The following is a 14,725-nucleotide window of genomic DNA, read 5'->3' on the forward strand; positions in this document are numbered from 1 at the left end:
ACATTACTTCAAAAATGTAACACATCCAAAGTCCAAACAAAATTTTAGATATTCCTTTATTTCTTTCTCTGATCTGAATTCTGAGGTTCCATGGTTGACTAAATTTTTTCTTCATGCTTGGGATTTTTAATGTCAACTTGAGGTTTGATCTTAAAGGGTACTTTAATTCTAATTACTTTATGTTTGAGCTTTAGGTTTGATTTAGTTTATTTTCCATTATTTCATGAATCTTTGGTGGCATCATTATATTAAACCTTTTTTAATATGTGGCCTCGAAAACCTCTAAACGTGTAAACCTTCTTTTCTTGATTTTACACTTATGTTTAGATTGGAAAAGGGGAAGTTCTAATGTTGACTACATTTCAAGGTGTCCACCATGGATCGATAAGTTCTATTGACCTCCCTTGTATTGAAAAAAATAAATAAACTCTAGATTCTGTTTCAATAAAGAATCAAAATTGTTCTTGAAATTAGTGATCCTACGGTAAGTTCATGGGATCAATTGTATCATGAGCAGTTGTCTTCGTAGAGAACTTGGGTTTCAATCGATACTTGCTTATAGGGGTGGAAATAGGCTAGGCCGGGCCGGGCTTTGTAAGGCCCAAGCCTGGCCTACTTCAAAAATTATAGGCCTGAGCCTGGCCTATTACCCGTCATAGGCTCAATTTCGAGATCTGGCCTGGCCTATTTAAAGGCCTGATGAAGCCCGAAAGCCTATTTAAAAGCCTATTTTACACTAAAGTCTAGCAACACATGTAAGCCTACTACTAAATAGGCCAAAATTTATGAAGGCCTAAAGCACATGAATATATGTGCTACTAAATAATGAAATCTTACAAAAGTCTAATCACACCAATATATCTACTACTAAATAACCAATCATATGAAGGCTTGAGTTTATGAGAAAAAAAACTTCAACGATATCAATAATGGAAGATATATTATACATAAAAAGCTTAATAGGCCGGCCCGACGGGCTTAATAGGCTTTTTTGTAAGCCTTAGCCTGGCCTATTTAATTAAATAGGCTTTATAAAAAGCTTGAGCCTGGCCTTGTTAATAAACGAGCTGGGCCGAGCTAGGCTTTATACTACAAGAAATATTGCATTTTGCCAGGGGCAGAAACCCTGGTAAAATGCAAAAAGCCTTGGCAATTGGACGTTTGCCAAGGGTTTTGCCAGGAGCAGAATCACCAGCAAATCTGCTCATCGCAAATTGTCCTGCCAGGGGTTCAGCTCCTGGCAAAATGTGCTCCTGGCATAGGCCCTGGCTCAACCCCTGGCAAATTGTGTATCACATCAGTCATTTTCAAAACCTGCCAAGGACATTGCGAGGGGTTAACCCCTGGCAAATTGTGTACGATTTTTTTTTAAAAACGTTACTAAAATATTTAAAATAAACGTTTTTAAATTGTTTTTTTTAAATATTAAAATAATAATATTTAAAATATTAAAATAATAATATTTAAAATATTATTATTATACCTAATAATAATATTTTGCTGGTCTTATAAACAATTGCCAGGAAGGAGATAAAACTCCATTCATTTGAAAGACTCAAATGATTGTATATAAAAAAAATTATCAACTCAAATTTGTCTTCAAATTTATAAAAATTTCAACTAACAAGAGGCATTACATAATGATACATGCATCAAATCTAATCCAAATAGAAATGAAAGTCCTCAAAATACATACAAATATAAATCAACAAATAAACTACAAAGAAAATATCAACTCAGACATGCTAAAGAACCTAGTCATGAAATTCTGCCGCTAAAATCCAACATGGTTGCAACATCAGCTCTCCAATCTTCGTGGCCTCTGCTAGCATAAAATAGGAAAGAAAGTGGAAGGGGAAAAACCAAATAGACAAATTAGGAATATGAAATTAACAACAAGGTAGTTCAATCTATATCAAAATAAAGATTTCTCAACTTAACAGGGAAAATAAAGTTTGACCTTCAATCAACAAAATAGACAAATTATAGAATTAAGTGAGTATGCTAAACAAAAGGTGGCTTACCATGAACAAAGATAACACAACAATGAAACCGCAACTCCGGTGCGGTGGCTGTTGATGACAGCACAACGACAGGAGAAAAATGGGTGCACGAAAAGTTTCTCTTTTCTTGAAATTAATTGGACCAATAGAAAGCTCTCGTCGAGGGGATGAAGAAAATGGTACTACTTTGTTTGATTGGTGAAAACGGCGGACGGAACGGCACTGTAAAAATGAGGGTGGTGGTGTTTCAATGGAGGAGGCTTTGGTGTTATTTCAATAAAGGAGAGAGAGTAAAAATGAAAAATGAATTAGAAGGGGGAAAGGGAGTCTGACGAGAGAAAGGGATAGGGGAAGAGAAGTTGTGTGGTCCATGTGATCACTAGAAGAAAAAATGAGAAAAATAATAATTATGACAAATTTGCAGGCTTTGAAGTTGTGTGGTCCATGTGGTCTCACGTAGCCTTTGCAGGCATTGCTGACAAATTTGCAGGCTTTGCAATTTGCCAGGGGTTTTTGGTGGCACAACCCCTGGCAAAGTGTTGTACCGTCCTGCTTTTTCTGACCACACAAGAATCTTTTCTGCTGCATACATTTTGTCACGACTTTTGTGAGGGGTTGCCCCTGGCAACTTTGCCAGGAGTTTTCCCTGGCATAGCTCCTGGCAAATTCGCCAGGAGTTCTTGCTTCTGCATTGTTCCCTGGTAATATGCAAGATTTCTTGTAGTGTTAAATAGGCTAGGCCATAGGCCCCTGTCGGACGGCCTGGCCTGTTCCCACCCCTACTTGCTTACTTAGTTGGGTCCCAAGCCCTTAATTAGCAAATGTATTTTTTAACAAATGTTTCTTTTACGGGAAAAATTGATCCTATTGATGATTGTTATCCTTCATTTAATTTTGTTTAAGAATGTAAATTGGATTAAAAACTGAGATCCTTGAATTTTCAGGATAAGGAGTATAAAATACCAGGATGGATGATTCACATTAAATTAAAAGCCACAAAAAATAGAATAAAAGAGGACAAAACAACCTCAATACAAAATAATTCTAAAAAAAGCTAACAGATTTAGCCACCAGAAGTGATAGCTAAAAGAGAGAAAAAAATTATTTGCTTGCAGCCACCAATAGCTTGAAGCTTAATTTTGTCAAGAAGATGTTGAAACGTTTCCTACTAAAGACCCGATCATTTCTTTCACGTCAAATCACCCAGACACTAGATAACCAAATGAGTTGAAAAGTAGCATGGATGCTTTTAGAAAACTCACCTAAATGTTCAAATCGAAGTAAGTGATCTTCTAAGTGTTCATGGTGCCCTATAGTGAGACCAAACAAATTATAGAGACCAAGCCAATTTTTCCCAAAAATGTCGCAAGAGAGAAATACATAGTCGATGTCAATTGTTGGTAGATGGTTCCGAAGTAAGCGCCAGACAAAAAGATTGACCTTCAGAGGGACCTCAATGTTCTAAATTGTTGTTGTATGATCAATTGTGACAGACGACGCCAAGTAATTATAAACACTTGTTACATTATATTTGTGGGAAGTATGTAAATGTCAAAGCCACCCGTCAGAAGTATTAGGCTGCAGAACAATATTAGATTAAATCGCACACTACAAGAATTTTGACTTTTATCGAGGAAAATTAAACCTCAGTAATGTAAAATATCCCTCGGTAATGCATATTACTGGCAGATTGGTGACAATAAATTCCTCCGTAATACTGACGTTAGTAATGTTATTGACAGAATTTTCCCTCAGTAGTGGTGACGCAGTTATGACAAAACATTACTTAGGGAAGTCTGTCAGCAATTACTGGCGGAATAATCTCTCAGTAATGTCCTTATCAAATCACATTATTATTGGCAGAAAAATCCCTCAATAATGTTTATACAGATTTGCAGTACTGACGAAAATTTCCGCCAGTAATGTACTTCACACTTTTCTTGTGATCCCTTCCCACTTTTTTATTTTAATTAAATAAATAAAATTAACTAAATACAAATAAATTAAAGAAATAAAATTTGAATTTAATAAGACAAAAATTAATTAAACAACATATCATCATGATATTTGTACAATCCATAAATAATTTTTGTACAAAATCATAAATATTTTAATAATATTCATACAATCTAAAAACTAACGAAATAAACTAATTATCATAATATTCAGGCAAATTCGATCATGATCTCCCACATGATGATATCCCGCTCCTATTTCCTCCGCTCCCCGTATTTTGGGGATTTTCTTGCAAAACATCATCTATATAATTATTAAAGTTTCCATATAATTATCTTGTTGTCTTTGAAAAGCTTCAACAAAAGTTCTTATGGTGGCTGCACATATATTCAAAATTAAATATAAGTAAGTTATCCTAGAAAACCAACTAGTAACCATAGTTGATGCACAAGGTGAATAGCAGCCTAAAATAAAAACTATCTTAAAACTTGCATTAAGCATGAGAAATCAATAAGACTGCCAAAAATACAGTGTATAATTAAATTAACTCATGCACTTTCTTCTGAAACAGGTCATGATAGTTGACCTCAAATTACCAAAAGGAATTCAATTTACAACTTTAATGATCGAACACACACCACACAAGTTTAAGTAGAGTATTTATCACCGTAATTTCTAACATTCTAAAACATTATAGTTTAATCCCTCACTATTAATTGGATAAACACGATGATCAAAAGAGTAAAATGATCTTCCATTCTAGCTCAGCTTTCTGAATATCTCTGGCAATTTCAGCAAGGAAAAGCTTCAATGTGAAGTGTCGAAGAGCAAACAAACACAATTCATTAGAACTCAAAAAGGGAATTCTTGTAGTGGCGCAACACTCCCTAACTTGATCTTCCTCCCAAGCTAATAACCGACGCCGCCACTTCTAAGCTTCACCACCCTCCCGCCACCCAAGGGAGAACATGTCAGCCATAGTTGCCATTTTATTATTAGTAAGATCAAAAAGGCGACTAAAATTACTCTTTAAGATCATACCATCAAGTCACGGATCCCACCAAAATATAGTTTCAGTACCATCGCCAACCTCTCTTCCTAAATGATCATCAAACCACCGACAAACTCCCACATCAACACCCCTTTAATTTTAATATTAATCAACCTCCAAACTGAATTTGCTCTGCCCTCCTCCGCTAAACAACCTCCAACCTCTCCATATCCTTCATTTAATTAGTTCCTATTATATTTGGCAACAGTCGGTGAGAGATTATATTCTTAAAAAAAAAATTAAATAAATTATTGTGAGATTATTAATTTTCATTCTCATTTGGGAATCACTTCTAGTTTGACAAATCCTCCATCTAGTCATTGTGAGAACGCTTTGATTATAAGCTTCTTGTCAATAGCTTATTTGTTTGCTTTTATAAGCAAATTTATTAGAACGAGTACTCAAAACTCAGTATAAAACAAACTGTTGCCACTTTGAAGATATAACAGTTGATTAGTCTACCTCCTTCAAAAAAAAAAAAGTTGATTAGTCTACCAATATACCTAAAAACCTATTTTTTGTTCATACATTATCTACAAATAAACCTTAGAAGGAGATAATTTAATAATTCGTTCAACCACTTTCAAATGATAAGCCATTAATAATTTCTGGTCCAATAGTCGTTGGAAAACGCCCGCATAATTTCCATCCTCTCCATGAACTCAAAATAGGCATTAAGTAGAAACGTAAAATGATACAACAAAATTTTAGGATTGAAAACCTTCTGAATGTGACTAAGGAAAAATCATGGGACCAGTAGATCTTTTAAACTCTACCATAATAATAATAATGAGAATACTAATTTTTACCCTTACATAGACCTAATTATATATCTCAATTTGTAGATACAACTCTCACAAATTTGACCCACTGTAATTTTCTTTTAAAAGACTAAGTGAAGCTCTCTATTTCTTCTCTCTAACTATGTGAGGAATATTGTTGTGTTTCATTGCTTTGTTGAAGCTCATATTTATAGGTGAAATTGAAACCAAGTACATTAAATGTTTGGTTCTCATTTTCCATGTTTTGTTGCACCCTATATGACTATTGTTTTCACATTATCCAAGCATTTCAAATGTTTCTAACACAATTTGATTATAAAAACCACAAGGTAGGAAGCTTATGACATGTTGGTGCAACAATGTCTTCTTACCTTTCGGTGCTTGCTGTTGGCTTGATCCCAACAATTATCCCCCTATTGCAAAACAAAAACTATACTTAGATTAATTTGGCATTGCTGTCAAGCATGCTACTTCTTTATAAAACTCTAAATTCTTTTTTGGTTGAGCTTTTTTGTCATCATATATGCCTTGCTGTCATTGGTGTGAATTTTCTCTATTTGCAGCAATTTATCCTCTAACACATCATGTATTCAATGATTACTTACATTGATGTGTTTTGACCTTGAATGGTATATGTCGAATTCTTGCTGAGCTGAATTTCACTTTGACCATCACAATAGAGAACGAAACTTTCTTGATTGGGTAAAAAAAAGGGGGAAAAAGAAAGTGGGTAAAAAAATAATAATAGTGAAGATAAACAATATTTTATAGTCTTGATAAAAAAAATTATAATGAAATCTTTATAAGAAATGCAATAAATTAAGTGCACGAAAAGACAACACACGACACATGGATACAATCAAGAGATATTTAATTATTTTATTATTATTAATGTCGTCTATTGATTACTGTAAAAAGGTATTTGTCAATATATAAGTGCTAAAAACTAGGAAATGATCAACCAATTTTCTATTTGTTATCCAAAGGAGAAGAAGCATGACTACAATTTTCAAGTTTGCTTATATTATGATCATATGTCTTTTCCTGCTTCACGTTGCAGCCCTAGAAGCTATAGGTACATTTTTTTTTCCTCTCAAATTTTATTCATAATTTTATACACAATCTTTCATCTCTTTTATTTGATTGACACTAATTATTTTATGGTTTGCACCTGGTAAAGACCTTCTGAACTGCACGACAGACGAAGAATGTGATGTACCAGAATGTGTCAAACCTGGTATTCCAAAGTGCATTGTGAACATCTGTTTCTGCTTTCATATAATCTTATAACAAGATATAGGGAGGAGAGTAAAACGTCACTGCATGCAGAATTTCAAATGAATTTTAATAAATAAAGATGTAATCATGTGAAATAATTATTAAAATAAGATAACATGATTATCAGATTTAAGTGTGCTTGGCGTTTAAAAAAAAAATTGAAAGCGACTGTGAGCATGAGAGACCAAGAGCGACGTGATCGGTGGCGATCACACCGGCGTTCATTCTCGCCGGACGTGAGGACAAATTGGGGGCGTGAGGGATGGGGATGATTGGCAAGATGTGAGACCACGACGTTTGAAAGCGTTGGGACCCTAAGCACGCTGAAGCACCTTGAACCCGAAGCATGCTTGAACTGTTTGGATTATAAAAACATAGAATATATATTTTATAGTCCGTTTTGGATTATAAAATCCAAAAAGTGTCAAACACCCCATAAATGTCAAACTTTGGAGTAAAAAAAGACACTTTTCAGATTATATAATTTGAAATATCTCAGCACAGAGACAGAAGTGTTGTGTTTTGGCTGAGACTTGCATTTGACACTTAAATTGCTTACAAACGATATAAACATGCATTCGTGATCGTACAAAATAAGTGCTGTAATGCAAAACAGAAATTAAACACACAACAAAATTTTCAAACATTAAATTAAAAACAAAATATCCCAAGGTTACGAACCAAATGTTCAAAAATAAAATTCAAAATAGAAATTATCTATAGGTTACAACACCACAAAATTTGTCCGTGTTTTCTTATGCCACAATGATAAATAGGTATCCTATATTTTTATGTTTATTAGTGATAAATATATATCCTATGTTTTTATGCATTTGCGAGAAATATGTTTCCATTATTTTTTATATTTGTCAATCGAATAAGTTTGTCTTTATTTTAGTAAAAAAAAATTGTTTGTTCTCGTGAGCTTAGTTCAGTTGTTAGGGACAATGCATTATATATGCAAGGTCCGGGGTTCAAACCCTGACAAACACAAAAAAACATAAAAATCATATTGTTTATTCTCAAATATATCTATCGGAGATTTGTTTGTACTTTTTTAATGTTTTGTTCATAAGACCATTTCAACTTTACTTTTTTATTTTGACAAAAAAAAAATCATATGCAAGAAACAATGTAATCATTTTAGATTATGTTTTTTAATCAGTGCAGAATATATCCTATAAATAAATAGATATTATATCATAATTAAAAAACATCTATTTTTGTAGATTTAATAAATTAAAATACTATTTTTAAAATTTTGAAATAATGTCATTTTATGTAAATATTTATTAAGCTTATTTTTCAAAATTTTATTGTTGAAGATTTGTATTTGATTATTAGTTATACTTTGTTACTTTAATATGTCATAAATGGTGTCATTAAAAAAGAAAATTTCTTAAATGGTGTGTTTGGACTATGATTTGTATGATTCAACCTTACATTCCCACATCTAACTTTTCTTTTACATTTGATTATGATATGTCATGTGTATTGTTCATTTTGAACATTCTGAAATGTATGTAAAGAGGATATAGATATCCTTTTTAATATGTAGCCTTAACAAACTCAAAACGTGTATTTATAAAAAAGAAAAAAAATCATAATGTTTATATTTGACACAAAATTGTATGTCGAAGTTATGGAAAAACCGTGGCACGTGAGTATGAGACCGTGACACGATTACCATATAGAGTGTAGTACTGTATTGGCGTACTAACCGTAAATCGTTGCATGACGGGTGCCAATAATGGCACGATTTCTCGGATTTCGGACACTATATAAGACTTCATTCTTGGAAATCAAAGGAGGAAACTTTAGGGTTGAGAGTATTTGGTGAGAGTTTTTTTTTTCTTGGGTTGGGAAACATTTGTAAACACCATGGATAGTGAGATCTCATTAAAGGAAGGATAAAAAAAAAGTTTCCTTTAGTGTTTTCTCTTAGAAATTAGGGTTTTTTCTTTGTAAGCTTTTAAGTTGATTTCTTGTAACCTATTTATATTTATATCATTCTTATCATATTGGATTGGAGAGATACTCTCACTCTCTCTCTCTCTCTCTCTCTCTCTCTCTATATATATATATATATATATATATATATATATATATATATATATATATATATATATATAGTAGATCATTATGGACCGAATTATGTAAACAATATTAGTGTGTTGTTTTCTTTCTCATTTGTCTTATCTTTGTTGGTTTAAATATGACTGTGGTGATACTTCACACTGAGATCTAGGTCTATATATTGTTGTTGCTTGATTCTACTTTGCTCATTGATTACTATTTCTTTTACTCCACACATCTAAGTTTTATTGGTGTGCGATTATTTAGTCAAATTCACAACACAAAACGTGTAAACCTTCTTTTCTTGATTTTACATCTTTAGATTAGAAAAGGGGTAGTTCTATTGTGGACTACATATCAAGGTGTCCCACCATCGATCGATATGTAAAAACTATCCAAAATATCAATATTGAGAAGTAGAAGTTTACAATTATTTGTTTAGTATACCTCAGTTGATATGAACAATACTTTTTAGGGAAATGTTAACCAGTGCCCCGGAGGCACTGGTTAAGGAAGCAAATATAGTAGCTTTTGCATCGGAAATTGTGTAATCAATTTCTCAAAAGTCAAAAAAGTGTTATTTTTCATTGAAATTTTCCTTTTTTGGATTTCTTAACGAGTGCCCCGGGGACACGGGTTAACATGACCCTACTTTTTAATATACAGAGGTCAGGATTTGAACTCCGAAAACTTTATTTATGGTGAATTCTAACTACTAGACAACTTTAAAAGAAAATATAAAGTTCACAATTATCATAGTCTTTATGTTTGTCGCGTGAGTTTGTTTAATTCAATGAAAAACTTTTTTTTTTGAAGTAACAAATAAAAAACATACGATGAAAATAACTTTTGAACAAATTTGAAATTTCCTTCCTTAAAAACAACAAATTTGATATTTTGGAATTGAAATGACGCTTTTTCACCCCTCCGAAAAATAAATCAAACTCTTTCATTCCAGTTTCTAATGAATACTTCTATGTCATAAGTCTAAATAAAAATAATTTAGAAACACAAACAGCTATATCTCATTTATTTAATTTAAAATATCACATTGAATTATTTTTTTATCTTTTTTATGATGTGTGAGTGTGTCGAAATGATTTATATCCAGGATTGTTTAAGTAGAGAATCAACATTTTTCCTGAATTTGGTGATCCTATATATTAATTTTTCATGATGAACACAATGCTACCCATGAAGTTTGGTTGGGTATTACCACTCATCCAATCATTCAACATCATGTCATATTTCTTATTAATTTGTTTTAGAAAAATTCAAATATTAAACAAATTTTGTTTACAGGGTACCAATACTCAATCAAACATTAGGGTACTAAAGAATTTACCATTGTTCATTGGATCAGTTGTATCATGAGCACTTGCCCTAGTAGAGAATTTTGGTTTTAGTTGATGTTTGCTTGCTTAATTGGGTCCTAAAGTGAATATTGCTTTTGTTGGAGAAGTGGTGTTGGAGAATGAGCGATGTGAATGGATTTTATGATTTAAATTTTCATCAAGTGAATATGGGTTGTAATGGGGTTTTTCGCAAGGTGTAATCTAGATTCATCTTGGTGGGAAAACTAATGTTGAGTAAAGATTGTGGCGGTAATGTTCTTGGTAGTTTTTCTAACCGCTTGTTAAAAGTGGTTGGAAATGGTATACATACTTTATTTTGGTTTGATTTGTGGATGGTCGGAGAAATATGTATGGATAAACTCAACCAATCTTTTTAGTATATCTATCAATTAATAAACAGGTGTTTGTGGAAGATATGTTGAATGTGAGTGGAGGTTTAGATAACATGGACTTGAGGCTGCATAAAAATATTTTCTTTGGGAGGATGACATGTAGAGATTTTTTGGCTAACATCTCATTGCATTAAAATGTTAAAAATTGCTTGGATTTAAAATCAAAATCTAGGTGAAGGATACTCTGTCAAAGAAGCACAACATTGATAATCCTCCGATAAGCAATGTTCCATGGAACAAATTGGTGCATCAAACATTATCTTTACTTGAGTCGAGGCCTCACAATGATAAATTAGCAACAAAGGGTAATCTACTCAAACGTGGTTTTAATCAATTGGAGTATTGTTTGTGTCAACGAATGTGTATTTAATGGGAGCGCATAACATCTAATTTTTTATTTTTTGGAAGGCTTGGACGAAAGTAGTTGGGTGGTTGGGTTTGTGGTATTTTATCAAATACTCCCTCCGGTCACATTTATAAACAAAAAACAACTTTTTAGATACATTAAATAATTAATGTATCTGGTCACATTTATAGATCATATACATTAATTATCCAATGTATCTAAAAAACTGTTTTTTGCTTATAAATGTAACCAGAGGGAGTAATAGTTTGGTACATGCAAATAAATTTCTTAGTTTGGTATAAAGTGGTAGACAAATGCGTGAATGCATCAAATCCATTTGATTATCTTGCATTTCGTCTAGAGATTCATAAACAATTTTTTTTTTGACGACATGAAATTAATGAAGAATTAATAATCGATATGGTAAAACTTAGAATTTTGCTCTTCACCCTGCACATTTTGCTCGCGCCCTGCAGCCGTTCCAATTATACCCTTGCGCATGTTAACTAACGCAAGTGTAAATGTATGCGTTAGTTAACATACGTTACCCAACTTAAGTAACACAAGTGTAAAACACTGCGTCAGTTAACTTGCGCAGCCAATTAGCCATGCATGAGTTAACTCACGCACATTCTGTGCATACAACCAGAAGAGGCAGAAACCTCTATTTTCCCTATTTTTTCAATCCTTCTTTCATACATTCATTCAAGCATACATTTTTCATCATTCATTCAAGCATTTATTCAATCAAGCATTAACTCATAATTATATTACGAAAAAATAACATAATAAAACAATGGAATAAAATAACGCATAATGTCCTAAAAACGCTAAAAAGCGCAAGTGTGATAGGATTACACCCAAATCCAACAAAATGTCAAACAAAAAAAAACTACACAAGTCATAAAAGCTACACAAGTCATGCTGGTCCATCCCGTGGACTCCTACTCCTCCTCCGCGGAGCCGACACCTGCTCCACTCAGACTGTATGCCCTGCATGATGCGAGGAACCTCTGGATTACCAAACACATCTGGATGCCCAATTGCACTGTCCACTCTAGCTCTGATGTTGCTGATGATCTGGTATGGGTCGGGAGGATGTCTGGCCCACTGCTGCTCAACAAGAACCTCCTCATAAGGAGGGACAAGACGAGGAGGGGCATCAGCTGCGTAGTCAGGAATGGCCCCAGGGGGTTCACAATAGGATGTGATACTCTAACGAACCATCTCATGTACCCCCTAGTATGAGACCACGACTCGTTATCTGAAACCGGATGACCCCTCTGCTGATGGCTACGGACATGTAGAGCAACCTCCGTGAAGGCCTGGGCCACGTCATCCGCCGCAAGAAGCTCAATGTCCGTAGGAGGCCTGGGAATTCTTTGGACATGCCCATACTGCCGAAGAACCCGCTCTGGCAAGTAACAGACCATCCTGTCGCTGCCGGCCATGATCCATCCGGAGTACCAACATATATCCTGAAAGGGCGTGATGTGTTGTCGTCTCTTGTACGGCCTCTAGGTGACATGAGAAAGGTCCATCGAATCAATGGCAGCTATGTCGTGTCCAGGATTAGAAAAGCCCCTGGGAGGTTTCCATTGACTCACAAGCGGGGAAACAGTAGGGTCGTAGGCATCATCATCAATCCTCGGAATGATGTTCGAGAAGTGCGCCAAAGTCCATCCAATAAGTATTTATATCACCGCAAGTATTATACAAACAACTAAACATTTACGATCCAATAAGTAAAAAAGAAGAAAAACAAATATTACCACAAGCAATGCCATGTAACCACCAATGGAGTCCATAAATGAGTCGGAGGTAAGAGATAGCTGCTCATATAGGAAAGCAAGTCCCATCCCACCCCATGACCAGCTGTCCAACTCGTCCATATCTTGCAGCGCAAGCAACCAAAGAAGATTAATGTTTTTGCTGTTCTTGGCGGAAAAAATGGTCCAGCCAAGCAAGAGCAACAGAAACGCCTTAACGCAGGCCACCCTAACTTGAGCTCGCTCGTTTTGCTCCTCAACTGTGTCAATCTCAAGAAGCTGATTACACCTATTCAAGAGCTCCTCGTATCGCCTCTTCAGTACACCAAAACTGATGTGAGAACCACCCTGTTTTGTCAGCTCCTTAGCGGCATCCTCCTTTGTAAACAGTAGGTCCGCCTGCATCATCTCTAGTCCCTCCTCACTGGTTAACTCTCTATCAGGAAGGAGTCTCCCAGTGATGGGGATGCCTAGGAGACACACCACATCATCTAGTGTGATGGTCATCTCTCGAACCGGTAGATGGAAGCTTCTGGTCTTCTCATGCCATCTCTCTGTCATCGCACAAACGAACCCGTGAGATATGTTCTCGTACCCACTAGTCATGAGGGGAGTCAGACCGAACATATTCACTTCATCCCAAAACCACTCATTTTGTTCCCCCGATATAGGCAATGCCAAATTTTTAATGCTCAGCTTCTTCCCGTGCGAGATACCTTTCACCCTATGTTTTCTTCGAAACTGAAATACAAAAACAAAACACAACAAACAACACCGTTAAATAAATAATAAGTAAAACAAACATTAAATATATGCTAACATAAATGTTAATTCTAACGTTAAATAAGTAAAATAATAATTAGAATAAGTTGTATAAATAGTAAAAGAAGTAAAATAAACACTGAGTAAGAACAGCATAGACATTTAACAAAAAAGAAGTAGAATAAACATTAAATTATACTTACATCGGCATCAACCCATATCCTGCATGCCACATGTCCAACAAAGTGAGGTAAAAACGTGAGATCAGAAGGCCCCCCTGCATAGCCGTCTGGGCCGGCCTCGTACACCACCCTCGGCACCCCCTGAAAACGAGCCCCACCATCATGCTGCTCAGGCTCATCATTCTGTTGAGGCTCCTTAATAACAGGCGGCTCCTCAACAACAGGCTCCTCAATAACAAACTGATACTGGTGAGGTTGAGGCTCCTGAAACTGATACGCATGATCCTGCGGCTGCTGGTAGACCTCATAATGTTGCTGATACTACGTCGGGTCCACCGTCTGGGATGGACCCGTCTGTGACGTTGACCCCTCTGCAGCATCAAGTCTACCAAGTCTCGTTCCCCCACCTCTCCCTCGACCAGCCATAGGAGAGCGTAATGCTTCTTTCTCCCTCCGTACACTAGCAGTAAGGGCCATCCTCCCTGCCCTAAGTCTGTCACTCCTATCCTGAGGCGGCTCAGGCGGTCTCTAAGACGTATTCCTCCGAGGCATATCTGCACAACATTTAACAAAACACAAATTCGATATACATTTTCACACTCACATTGTGTCATTTCCAACAATTCAACAACAACACTAAAATTCCAACAATGTCATTTAAATCCGTAAACTACCACATTGCAGTCAAACATGTTATAATCAAAATTAACAAACCATATGCTAACTAATTTGATAAGTCACAATCCAAAAAAACAAAATAATTACCATTGAGA

General features: G+C 35.0%; 3 long non-coding RNA genes across 3 annotated transcripts; 1 reads left to right on the plus strand and 2 right to left on the minus strand.

Moving 5' to 3' along the window:
* Positions 1–1,516: 1,516 nt before the first annotated feature.
* Positions 1,517–2,658, minus strand: LOC146911970 (uncharacterized). The gene is made up of 2 exons (XR_015015071.1): positions 2,025–2,658; positions 1,517–1,822 (listed from the first exon to the last, which is right to left on the minus strand). It is a non-coding gene; the product is annotated as an uncharacterized LOC146911970 (long non-coding RNA).
* A 1,893-nt stretch (positions 2,659–4,551) lies between these two features.
* On the minus strand, positions 4,552–6,503 carry LOC146911971 (uncharacterized). The gene is made up of 2 exons (XR_015015072.1): positions 6,164–6,503; positions 4,552–5,475 (listed from the first exon to the last, which is right to left on the minus strand). It is a non-coding gene; the product is annotated as an uncharacterized LOC146911971 (long non-coding RNA).
* Positions 6,504–6,638: 135 nt separating this feature from the next.
* Positions 6,639–7,198, plus strand: LOC146911972 (uncharacterized). Its single transcript, XR_015015076.1, has 2 exons — positions 6,639–6,867; positions 6,973–7,198. It is a non-coding gene; the product is annotated as an uncharacterized LOC146911972 (long non-coding RNA).
* The last annotated feature ends 7,527 nt before the right edge of the window (positions 7,199–14,725 follow it).

This window comes from Medicago sativa, chromosome 6 (assembly GCF_051527215.1).
Source record: "Medicago sativa cultivar Bolivia chromosome 6, Bolivia_mono, whole genome shotgun sequence".
In the NCBI taxonomy this organism is placed as follows: Eukaryota; Viridiplantae; Streptophyta; class Magnoliopsida; order Fabales; family Fabaceae; genus Medicago; species Medicago sativa.